Genomic DNA, 13,761 nt, shown 5'->3' with positions numbered 1-13,761 from the left:
GGAAGAGAAAAGTAACTGTTATTATAGAAATAGCTGCATTCCCAGCAGTGGTGTGCTGTAAATGTTTAACAACCAGCTCTCAAAAAACAAGAAACACTGCCAGGGGTTGGGGTGGGGAATTATGAGGAGTGACTGCTAATGACTGTGTTTCTTTTTGGTGTGATGAAAATGTTCTGAAATTTGATGGTGGTAGTTGCATAACCTAATGAATATATTAGGAAACCACTGAATTGTACAATTTTAAATGGAAACAACAACAAATCTCCCTTCCCCCGAATATTATTTGCACGATTTGCTAATTTCCATAATGTAAATTCTCCCACTATTGCTGATTTCAACACCACTGGTTCCCAGTGTGGCAACTGTTTCCTAGCCACAGGGGTTTAGGAAGAAGGTGGGGTGTATACAGGATTCCCTCTCTGATTGCTTTTGCTAGCTTTTTTCTTGCTTTTTTTTTTTTTTTTTTTTGCTTGTTTGCTTTTGTTGTTTTTTTCTGTCTTGAAGTGATCAAGATGTAGTGAAAGCACCCTGAGTGGGATATAAGTCTGAGATTCGTTCCTTTACTAATTCAAATATTCAGCCACACATTTAGCACCTCCTCATGCCGGGCTCTGTGCTGCGTATGTGCCGCAAATTCTAAGGTACCTAGAGTGACCCCTGCCACTGAAGAGACTACAGTCTAGTGAGGGATAGAAATATAAAAACCCTATTGTAGAATGTGAGTGTGCATATGCTAGAAGTATGCGCACTCTGATTGAGAGAGTTACTTTCCCCCATGGAGGAGGAATAGTGGCGGTGATATCAGTGAATGTGTCAGATAAGAGATATCTATCTGACCTGGGAGCTGGGGAAGAGCACCACAATTTAAAAGAACAGCATGAACCAAGGCATAGAGGCACAAGAGTGACAGGGTGCTAAGGACACAGGCACTAATAAGTTGTGGGTAGCTCACAGGTTCGTAAGTGGCCAGGATGTAAAGTGACCAGAAAGATGGGCTTGTATGCTTTTCAAGTTTTTATGGGCCATGCTAAGGAGACTGCACCTTATGGTGCAGGAAATGGGGAGCCACTGAGGTTTGTTAAGCAAGGGAGAGACATGTGGAGATCTGCAGTATTACTTTTTGATGGTAAGAAGGATACATGGGTAGGAAAGAGAAGTGGGAATAAGCTGGAATTGAGTAGGCCAGAGAACAAGACTGTGTTATTCCAGGTGAGAGATGAATAAGCTAACAGTGTAGGGTACAAAGTGGAGGGGATGAAGTGGAGAAACACATCAAGATAAAATGTATAGAACTGATCATTCAATTGAATGTGCATGATGGAGCAGATGGTGGAGTTAGGCTAATACAAAAGTTTCTATCTTAGGTGACCAGATGAATGGTGATGCCCATAAAATACCTATGGATGGTAGGCACTGAGTGAATATTTGCAGAAGGTGGAACAAATATGTGGATCATAGAGGAGCAGCAAGGTGAGGCACTCAGAGTGAGGAGTCAGATTAACTTTGCTTGCATCAGAGCATGGTTTGGTTACTTATTATAATCGCTGTGGGACTTTGAGCAAATTTCTTTTCTTTCTTTCTTTCTTTTTTTTTTTTTTTTGAGATGGAATCTCACTGTGTTACCCAGGCTGGAGTGCAGTAGTACCATCTTGGCTCACTGCAACCTCCGCCTCCTGGGTTCAAGCGATTCTCCTGCCTCAGCCTCCCAAGTAGCTGGGATTACAGGCATGTGCCACCACACTCAGCTAATTTTTGTATTTTCTTTTTAGTAGAGACGGGGTTTTGCCATGTTGGCCGGGTTGGTCTTGAACTCCTGAGCTCAAGTGATCCACTCGCCTCAGCCTCCCAAAGTGCTGGGATTACAGGCATGAGCCACTGCGACTGGCCAAGTTTCTTAATCTCTCTGAATTTAGTTTGAATCCATGTGTAGGTGAGAAGAGATTTTGTTAGTTAGTACTGGAATTATTTTACTTGGAGGGATTTAAAAAGCCTGCAGTTATTCCTAGTGCTGCCAAAGGGGAATACATTTATTAGATGAAATGGAATCAAAAACGTAGTGGAGGCAGAAATGTGTGCCCTGATCTATATACAGCCATTACAAATAGTGAGTCAGTCTTATTTCTTGATATTTGGAGGATTTCTGGATACCCAGTGACTTCTGTTTGTGTTTAAAAGGCAGAAGAAGAAAGACTGATGCAGTTTAAATCTAATCAGAGGAAAAACTCCGGTGGCTCCTCAGTTGGTGTCCATGGAAACTTGATACAGCAGAGGGCCCTGATACCTGGGCTGTCAGAAGTCCAGAATATGTCTTGTTTGAGAATTCTGAGTAGTCACAAACTATCAGAACATGGGAAGGGGACCCGTGCCAGTTTCAAAGTAAAGCTGGAACTGAAGCTGTTAAATATGTATGTGGGAAAATTGAAAATGCTTTTGAAATAGGCAAAGCAGATTACTGGATGTCTTGTCCAGCATACTTTTCCAGATTATCTCTATACCTTCATTGTTTTTGAGCTATTTTACAACTCTGTAATTGTAGACAACTGATAGCAATGCAAAGGATTCTTGTCCATAGGCATGCAAATACATTTTGTCTTGTGGAGAGGCAATTGATTCTCTCACACCCTCATGGAAAAACAAATTTTGCATCTAGTGAGCAATTTCATTTGATCGTTTCTTGGGACTTACACTTGTGTCTGCTCTTTGGTTTCTCCTTTGGACTGCTTGCAACATCTTACTGGTTTCCTCATTAGTTAATGAGCTGAATAAAATTGGTGAATTCATTTTATATGAGAATCATGTTTTTACTCTTTAAAAAGGATGATCTGGCTGAGTGTGGAGACTCATGCGTGTAATCCTAGCACTTTGGGAGGCTGAGGCAGGTGAATCGCTTGAGGTCAGGAATTTGAGACCAGCCTGCCCAACATGATGAAACCCCATCTCTATTGAAAATACAAAAATTAGCCGGATGTGGTGGCACACACCTGTAGTCCCAGCTACTCGGGAGGCTGAGGCAGAAGGATCACTTGAACCTGGGAGGCAGAGGTTGCTGTGAGCCAATATCCCGCCACTGTATTCCAGCCTAGGCAACAGAGTGAGACTCCATCTCAAAAAAAAGAAAGAAAGAAAAAAGAATGATCAATTAATGAGCATCACAGTTACATTTTACACATTGAAAAATTAGGGTAAAAAGAAAGAATCCATCCAGCCCCAGGGTATCCTCAAGGTGCTGGTGGAGGACAAATAGTGATCCAGGGCAGAGGGAGGCTAGTAAGACTCCAATCTGGGATGCATTGTAGGTCCAGCTTCTACTTCCCCAAGGCCGGGAAAATTCCTCCTCATGTAGACCTTAATATATATATGTCATCAGATTTTCAGCCTTAACATGGATCATCAGATTTTAGTTCGGGATAGAACTGTGTTTCACTGTATTGAGGAGAAAGGCGTAAATGAATACTCTCTCTCTCCCTCTCTCTCTCTCCTTCCTTCCTTCCTTCCTCTCTCTCTCTCTTTTTTGACAAGGTCTTGCTTCATCACCCAGGCTGGAGTGCAGTGGCACATCATGGTTCACTGCAGCCTCAGTTTCCAGGACCCCAGCGATCCTCCCACCTCAGCCTCCCAAGTAGCTGGCTGGGACTACAAGTATGTGCTACCACATCCAGCTAATTTTTAAATTTTTTTAATAGAGACAAGGTCTAACTATGTTGCCTAGGTTGGTCTTGAACTCCCGGGCTCCAGTGATCCTCCTGCCTTGGCCTCCCTGGTTATTATAGTACTGGCATTACAGGCATGATTTGCTGCTCCTGGCCTGGTAAATAATACTGTTAAGGAGAGGGGAAACTCAACCAGGGTTCAAAAATCTCTCTAAACATTAGGAAATTAATCTAATTTTTGATTGCCTTAAAAGCATGGATATGTGTCTCCTCACAGCATAATGATGCACTAACAATATGTGGAAGAGATGGTCAATATTAGTGAGAGGAGGGCTTGTTTCTTATGGATGACCCGTTTAAAAAAATATACAATGATCCAGCTTTTCTCAGGATGGAGTCAGAAGGAATCTCAATAATTCCTATTACAAGACACTAACAGCATGAGGCAACCCTGCAGGAAATACAGAGAGTTTGCAAAGTCCTTCCTTGTGGCCTAAGGAAAATGACTTCTGGGTACTCAGGACAGCCCAATGTGATGAGTCTTCAGAATATCAGCGTTTTCTTGGTAGTGAACTAGCTGCACAATCCAGGTGGGGCAGGACGTCTGGGTGCTGAAGAATGGGAGCGGATGTAAGGAGCGCCTTGTTGGGGAAAGGAGAGGCAAAGGCATGGAGGCATCAAGCATTGGGATCTCTAGGGTATAAGCCATGTGCGATGTGGCCAAAGGAGTCCTTTTTTCTTTTTTTTTGAGACCTTGTTTCACTCTTGTTGCCCAGGCTGGAGTGCAATGGCGTGATCTCGGCTCAGCGCAACCTCTGCCTCCTGGGTTCAAGCGATTCTCCTGCCTCAGCCTCCTGAGTAGCTGGGATTACAGGCATGCGCCACCACGCCTGGCTAATTTTGTATTTTTAGTAGAGACGAGGTTTCTCCACGTTGGTCAGTCTGGTCTTGAACTCCTGATCTCAGGTGATTCCCCCTTCCTCGGCCTCCCAAAGTGCTGGGATTACAGGCATGAGCCACCGCGTCTGGCCCAAAGGAATTCTTGAAGGAAAATTTATCTATTACAAAATAAGAAAGAAGCCAAAAAGGAAATAACAACAAAACAAATCCAAAAAAGGAAGAAAACACAAAAGATAAGTAGAATTAATGGAATAGTAGACAAAAAAACTTGATATTTTAAAAAGACAAATAAAAGAGATAAAGTTATAGCAAATCCAGTTACCAAAAAAGTGAATATTAGAAAGGAGACATTTATACCACTGCAGGAAACAAAAATCTGTAAGAGAATAGTTTGTACAATCAACATATTTGAGAAAATGACTTTCTCGGAAAATGAAAATTGTCTTATTCCAAACCTATGCCCAGTTAAAAATCCAGAAACAACTCCCCAAACTGTGCAAGGTCGACATGAAAAAATTTTGTAGTTTTTTCCCGAAAAACACAAAATAGTAAATAAATATTGGAGCAATAGAGTGTGCTCTTAATGGGCTAAGTACTATAAGGATTTTACTATCTGCCAAATTAATCTATAAATTCACAACATTCCCAACCAAATATCAAGAGAATTTATAGGCAAAATAATTATACATTTCCTTTGAAAGAGATAACACAGAATAGTTATGAATACTGGAACAACAAGAAAACAATAGGGGGTAAGGGCTCCCCCCACTGCCCCACTAGCCTACAATGGAATATAGCTGGGGTAATTCAAAGTATGGTGTCAGACTCAAAATACAAATTTAAACAAGTTGATAAAAAATGTTGAGACATGAAGCTGTTTGGAAAGAGATAAAATTAGGCTCTTAACTCATACTAGAAACAGAAATAAAGAGCCAGGCCTCAAGAGCGGAACCATGAAAGTATGAGAAGAAAATATTTTTATTTTTAAAATAATCTTTGGGATGGGAAGGCATCTGAAGAAAGATACAAAATCCAGAAGCCTCATAGGAAAAGAGAATTAGAGAACTACACACACAGTTAATATGTAGATTTGACTACATACAGAATTTTAAAAGTTTTGATGACGAATGACACTGTAAAAAGTTAAAAGAAAACTGGCAGTTGAGGAGAAAATTATTAGTATCCAGGAAATATAAAAAGTTCCTAAAAACAATTAGAAAATACAAAAAAATAGATATGAGCAAGAAATATATGAAAGAATTAAAACAAATGCCTGGCCAGACATGGTGGCTCATGCCTGTAATCCCAGCACTTTGGGAGGCCAAGGCAGGCGATTCACTTGAGGTCAGGAGTTCGAAACCAGCCTGGTCAACATGATGAAACCCCGCCTCTACTAAAAATACAAAAAAATTAGCTGGGTGTGGTGGCAGGCATCTGTAATCCCAACGACTCAGGAGGCTGAGGCAGGAGAACTGTTTGAACCCAGCAGGCCCAGGTTGCCCTGAGCTGAGATCATGCCATTGAACTGAAGCCTGGGTGACAGAGTGAGACTCCATCTCAAAATAAATAAAATAAATAAAATAAATTTTTAAAATGACCAATAAACAGATGCAAAAATGCTTAACTTTGCTAGTAATTAGAGGAGTACAAATTATAATTATAGTTGATAATTTGTGGGCAAGAACATAGAGGAGCAAGTATTCCTACTATTGATCAGAATTTAAACTGCAAGTTTTTGAAGGGCAAATTATTACAATTAAATTACTTTGATCTAGGACTTATACATCTAGCAGTTCATCTAAAGAAATACTGGCATATGTACATGAATGTATATACAAAGATGTTCATTGTAGCATTGTTAAATAAAGTAAAAAAAAAAAGAACCACCATAAATGTCCACCAAGATGGGGCAGGAGTAGCAGACATTGATGGGGAAGGAAAGTGTCCACTTCACATATTATTACTTATATTTCCTTGTTAAAATAATTTTTTTTTAATGAGATGGGGTCTTGGTCTGTTGCTGGGGCTGGAGTGCAGTGACGTGATTGTGACCACAACTCAGTGCAACCTTGACTTCCTGGGCTTAAATGATCCTCCTGCCTCAGCTTCCTGAGTAGCTGGGATTACAGGCATGTGCCACCATGACTGGCTAATTTTTTAATCTTTTGTAGAAATGGGGTCTCTCTATGTTGCCCAGGCTGGCCTTGAACTCCTGGCCTCAAGTGGTCTTCCCACTTTGGCTTCCCAAAGTGTTGGGATTACAAGCATGAGCCCTCATGCCTGGCCTAAACATTCTTTTAAGCAACAATGCAGATGATACAGGAGTTAAGAAGAAATTACTTAGGCAGATAGTGAGGATAGAGGAGTTCTTGGTAAGGTTTTTCTTTTAATGAAAAGCAGCCCCAAATCATTTTCCTTTCTAACTAAGAGCAGCCAGTAAAATTGGGCTGCAGACATAGATGCCGGCAGTTGTACCAATCATGTTCAAGATGGCAGCTCCATCTTTCCTTCTCTTTGTCAGCCACACGTATCATAAGGAGATGGTGCCGCCAAGGGGAGAGTTCATTTGCATAATAAGATTAGGGTGGGGAACCAGCCTTCCCCGGGCTATGTAAACGTCATACCTGATGAAACCAATCTGTGAGCCCTATGTAAATCAGACTCCGCTTCCTTAAACCTGACTACAAAATCCGGGGCATCTGACATCGGCTGGTCCTTTCCTCTTGGAAGTCCCCTCTCTCTCACTACAGAGAGAGCTGTTTTCCTTTCTCTTTCTTCTGCCTATCAAACCTCCTCTCCTAAACTTCTCCTGTATGTCCATGTCCTAAATTTTCCTGGCTCAAGAAAATGAACCGTGGGTGTTTACCCCAGACAATGTAGCTGCTTCACAAACATATTTACTTATTTAGGTAAAAAAAAAAAAAAAAAAAAAAAAAGTGAAAATTATACTAACATATTTAAAAAGTTGTCTGTGGATAGTGGTATCTTAAATGTATACTTTTCTATATTATTCAAATGATCCACAATAAACTAGGATGATTTTTTTCAATCAGGAAAAGACATTCAACATATAAAATTTTGAGTACTCCATGTATTTACATTGATATGTAAAAAACATGATCGGCAAACATACTGGAAGAAGATAAACCTGTAGGTTGGCAGTGGTTGTATCTGGATGAGAGATATATTGGTGATTTTCTTTTGCTTCTGTTTTTCTTTCTTTTCCAAGTATTCAGTGATGTGCACACTTTTCTTTTAAACTTTAAAAATATTTATTTTTTTAAAGATGGTGGCCTATCATGGTGGCTCATGCCTGTAGTCCCAGCACTTTGGGAGGCTGAGGCAGGAGGATCACTGGAACCCAGGAGGTGGAGGCTGCAATGAGACATGATTTCACCACTGTACTCCAGTTTGGGTGACAGAGCAAGGCCTTATCACCCAAATAATAAACAAATGAAAATAAAATGAAGCTAATGTAGGTGACCCTGACCATGTATGCATATGGCTATAATTTTTTTAAAGCTATTCTTTTACAAATTACAAGAACCAGCACGTATTCAACACCTCTTCTAAAGAGAACAACAATCTGTCAGGGCTGTTGTCATGTTGTTTAATATGTGCTTGCTTCTGAGGGCCTAAAGAGAGAATACTTTGGTTTTTTAATAGCCACAATTCGGGTATAGGATTCAGAACAGAATTCTGACCTCCTACTTTATAGGGGAAAATGCCCTTAAAGACATAGCCTCCGGGATGACCAGATCATTCATTTTAGTTTAGTAAGGTCATGGCAGAGAAAACAAGCAGTGAACTCCATTTTAATTTTAGTGTATTACCATTTCTTGAAGTTTTCTTTTGGGGAATAATGGTTTTTAAGGAGTTAATGAAAAAGGAATTCTGATCTTTGTTTCTAATTCATTTTCTCCATTCTCATTTGCATTTTATTTGTTGAAGTCCTTGCTAAGCTACATCTGAATGAAACAAGAATTCCCTGGGGATAGGGATATTTAGTCCTTATTTACACATCTACTTGCTGATAGAAAGCTGCACAGAACGAGGAAACTGAGAATTAATACGGTTGCACATTTGCATTCTGTATCTCAATAAACTTTTCTAGCTAAAGGCTATTTTGAGGCTGGGCGCCGTGGCTCATGCCTGTAATCCCAGCACTTTGGGAGGCTAAGGCGGGCAGATCACGAGGTCAGGAGATCGAGACCATCCTGGCTAACACGGTGAAACCCCGTCTCTACTGAAAACACAAAAAAATTAGCCGGGCGTAGTGGCGGGCGCCTGTAGTCCCGGCTGCTCGGGAGGCTGAAGCAGGAGAATGGCGTGAACCCGGGAGGCGGAGCTTGCAGTGAGCCGAGATGGCACCACTGTGCTCCCGCCTGGGCGACAGAGCAAGACTGTCTCAAAACAAACAAACAAAAAAAACTATTTTGAGGCCTGGTGCGGTGGCTCATGCCTGTAATCCCAGCACTGTGGGAGTCCGAGGTGGGTGGATCACTTGAGGTTAAGAGTTCAAGACCATCCTGGCCAACAGGGTGAAACCCCGTCTCTACTAAAAGTACAAAAATTAGTTGGGTGTGGTGGCGCACGCCTGTAATCCCAGCTACTCAGGAGGCTGAGGCAGGAGAATCGCTTGAACCCAGAAGGCAGAGATTGCAGTGAGCCGAGATTGTGCCAGTGCACTGCAGCCTGGGTGATAAAGCAAGACCGTCTCAAAAATGAAAAAAGGAAAGAAATTAAAAGCTATTTTGAGTAATTTTTTGGTGGCTGAGGACTAGAAGCACAGAGTCACTTGAAACTTCCACTTGACTGCCTTGCATGTCACTGGCTCCTTGCACCATTTTACTACCTTCATTTTCTTTGTTAATATCCCAGAAACATATTTTTCATAAATCAAACTCTCCTTTTCAGAAGCCCTAGGCATTTTCAAACTGTAGCAAAATCAACCTCAAGATCTAAAGCCATTCTCTATATCATTCATTTACTGCAGCCACAACCCAGGCCGAGGGAAATCTCTTTCTTTAGCTAAAGAGGCACCATTACCTAAGCTTCCCTAAGGCTCTTGTGACATAAAATGACAGGACTTTTATGAAAATGTGTTCAGTTTTGCTGAAGCATTGCCTTTGGCTGTTTTAGTCGCTGCAGTTCTCTGTTTGTTCAGCTGGAGAGGTCAAATAATTTGTTCTTCCAGAAGTTAATCATTGATGACAAATTTGCTTGGCTAACACACGCACTCTTTGTCGCAGACTAGCGCGGGAGAGCGCAATTTGCCTTTGTAAAAATGCTCATATTCTTCAATGTACTTTTTCTCCTATTTCATACACTAGCTTCAGGCCACTAGCTTTTCTCATCACCTTCTCTGCATCATCTCCTTCTGTCGCCTCTGGTCACCCCCTTTCCTCCCTTGTCAGTTAAAGACACAGAACCTGCCTTCACCTGCCAGGGCACATCAAGACTCAAACATGGTTCTCATGCTTGACCAGAGGTGGATTTTCTAAGGAAGCTTAGCTTCAGGGCCCCTTGCTTGCACGGGGTCATAGCAGCGTGTTCACACGATCATGCATTGTAAAATGTACAAATGCCAGATATCCTAGCCTCTCTACACACAATTATTCTCTGTTACATTGTTGTAGGACTTTCTCCTTAGTTCAGCTAAAAACAGGGTCCTTGTCACACAACCATGAAAGATTAGGCTCACAGACCCTTTGAAGGGTGAGAAGAGCAGGGTTTATTGGGTGAAAAGGAAAAAAAGGGAAACAGTGACTTTCAGCAAAACGAGAGTCCTGCTAGTAGACTTCCTGCCTCACAGATTGACTCCCAGGTACCACCTGGAATAGGAGAGGCCAGGCTCCTCTCTCCTGCAAATGGCACCAACTTCCTGAGGCTCCACCCCAGTGTACATTCCTCCCAGTGCCCAGGCTGGTTGGATGTTCTCCGGTGATCCCTTTATACTCAGCTGTCTCAACGTCTCCCCTAATATGGTTGGACTTCGAGAGGCTGTGGACATTTTGGGGAACCATCTAAAGGGAAGTTGAGTTGGGGACACATCTAATTTGGATTTAGAGGAACATGCTTACTTGGTTTGCACTCTGTTCGTGCCTGGCTACTGTTCAGTTATGGCTGGCTGTCTTCTTGGAGAAATGGCTCCTAGGAACACTTCCCCCACCTACTCTGCTAATCCCCTGGCATAGAGACTTAAGAGACATGAAAGGGCAGACCCAAGCATCTCACTGAGGGATGAACATGCATATGATAGCTGGTACCCTAACTATGTGAGAGGCAGGGGAGAGGCATCGTCTGAAAGCTATGGAGCCTGAAGCCAGTCTCTGGAAAACTCCTCCAAATGGTAAAACTTACGTATGAGGGAAATTTGATAGAAGTTTTGCCAAATCTGACCACAATCCCAAGAAACTTACATGACATCATCAAAAGCGGTTGTGATACTGAAGGAATCGTCTACACTACTGACTTAATTTTTTTTTTTTTTTGATATGGAGTCTTGCTCTGTTGCCCAGGCTGGAGTGCAGTGGCACGATCTTGGCTCACTGCAATCTCCGCCTCCCAGGCTCAAGCGATTCTCCTGCCTCAGCCTCCCGAGTAGCGGGGATTACAGGCATGCCATCACACCCAGCTAATTTTTGTATTTTTATTAGAGATGGGGTTTCACCATGTTGGCCAGTCTGGTCTCGAACTCCTATCTCAGATGATCCAGCTGCCTCAGCCTCCCAAAGTGTTGGGATTACAGGCGTGAGCCACTGCTCCCAGCCTGACCTAAAAATTTAATCAACCAGGCTAGATTAAAGATATTTACTCTTATGTTGTATATTATGAAATCTTTATCATATGAAGAGATGGTCAAAAAGTATGCAGCCAACAATGTAGGAAGGAAAATCTTATTAAGATGTGTCAGGATTTTAATTTTTATTTATTTTTACATGATATTCCCCTGTATTTTATGATGTTCATGATTTTTTTTGCCAGTGTTTAAAAATTTGTATTTCATTATGACTTCTGATTTCCCTCACATCTTTACCCAATTTTGTATTCTTTTTTACAAAATGAAGCTTGAAGGTGAAATCTTCCTCTTCATCTTTTTAGGCTACCGTATTACAGGGCAAAGACTTTTATACAATAATTCTCAACCCAGATACTGGTAACTAATACATTTGAGGCTGGAGAAAAGTCCATAAATATTGGAAACTGCTATTATGAATCTGCACTCAGCTTTTTCTAGTTTCTATAAAATAAGATTTCAGCTTAGAGGACATCCATTCTCACATGCTAGAACAACACTCAAAAATCTCTAAAAATATAAAGCAATGTTCAGTAGGGAGGAAGCCATGTCATAAGAATAATTTGGCTGGTTCTTAGGAACAGTTAGTAACTAGGCACAGCCAAAATCAGTGTGTTTGTCTTCTAACAGATCATAATACCAGGTGGCAAAGAAAAAGACGGAAAGGAAATGCATGCAGTATGTTTCAAAGGGGGTTGTTGTGTTATGCAAAAGGCATAGATCCCAGAGGAAGCCATGTGCCCTCCCTACTGTTCAGATGGGGTTTGTCTGGCGCTAGGTAGCAGTAACCAGGGGAATAACAGATTGGTAGGATGTTCTCAAGGGGAAGGAATCTTCTGATGCCCCAAAGGGTAATGCCTTTGGAACATAAGGTAATTCAGATCTGATTATATTGCTGTGGTTCCCAAACTTTAGCACTGGCATCACAGGGAGGAGGGCTTGTTGAAACAGATTCCTGGGACCTACCTTCAGAGTTTCTGATTCAGTAAGTCAGGGGTAGAGCCTGAGATTTGCATCTCTGAAAAGTCTTCAGGTAATGCTGATGTGTTGCTCAAGTTCCTCATGAACCTTCAGAGGTTGTATCTGACTTGTTGTTGATCTGCTTTGTTCAGATCTTGGTGTAACAAGGGAATCAGCCACCATCACCTGCATTTTGGCCCAGACTCAAAGGTGGGCAGAGGAGTGGAAAAGCATCAGTGGAAACAAGGGAAGGCTTCAGGTGTGCCCTGATTGCAGGCTGTTGGCATGGGAACTTGGAGGCCGGCTAACTAGAAGTGGAACATCCTATGGGAATGCTTATGGGATTTACAATAGATGATATATATTTGGCTTTCTCCATGTGGTCCTAAGTTGGAAGTAGCGACAAAAATAAAAGAAGCTGTCAATTATTAATTAAGTCCTGATCACTTGGATTCAATTGTTATAGGGGTTATTATGTAGCTTCCTGGGCTGGTTGCAAGAGATAGTGATCTGAATTCCTACAAATTCTACTTATAGATGTACCTACTGGCTGGCTTCTTGGGCTGGTTACTGTAAATAATCAGTTGGCTTCTTGAACTGGTTGCTGGGATTGTGGATAAGAGTTCTATTTTTATATGTAGTCTGACCATCATCTGTTTGTGTATTCAGTCTCTCAGATGTCCAGTAATAGTTTCTTGCCTCAATGGGCAAAATCATATTGACGTTTACGATAGATGAAAACCAAGATCCTCTTTGTGCGTCCACTCTCAAATATAGATTAAGCACCTAGTTTATGTCACATATGATGTCAGCACTGAACATAGTATTAAGCAATTTCAAAATTATCTGCTTCATTTAAGATTTCTTTTGATTGCTACTTTCATCATGGTTCTAATACGTCTTCAAAACACAAAACTAAACTATACTTTGCAGGAAAAATACATGAGTGTGATAATTTTTTCATAGAGAAGCAGAATGCATTGCAGTTCTAATATGATCGGGATCCATTTTATTTTGCATGGAAGGGATGAGTCCTGTGAAACGGGGATCCATAAACTGGCAAGTCCTTGGTTTGGTGCAGAAAATCCTCACGATGGGAGAAATTAACCTAAAAATTAGGAACTCAAGAGGTAATAGGAACTGAAAAGGGATTCTAGCTAAACCCTGTTTCTGATAATTGAGTGAATCACTTGGCCTCAGCACTCACTTAGCCTCTACATTGGAAACACAGCAAGACCCAACCTCAGATTTACTCTGTAGGCAGAGAAGGAAAGTAAGACCATTGAGGTGTCTTCTAAAAGGGCACCATAGAAGTAAGTGCATTCTTTAAGGCATGTTTGCTACATGATCCAGGAAAACATAGATCACTTGATAAGAGTTTAGGGAAATACAGTAGTCTTTTTATCTGCCTTCCCTGCCACCCCCATGCCTCAGCCCCGGGCTGCTTTCATC

Source organism: Gorilla gorilla, chromosome 13 (assembly GCF_029281585.2).
Source record: "Gorilla gorilla gorilla isolate KB3781 chromosome 13, NHGRI_mGorGor1-v2.1_pri, whole genome shotgun sequence".
Taxonomy (NCBI): domain Eukaryota; kingdom Metazoa; phylum Chordata; class Mammalia; order Primates; family Hominidae; genus Gorilla; species Gorilla gorilla.
Note: the sequence above shows the minus strand (reverse complement) of the source record.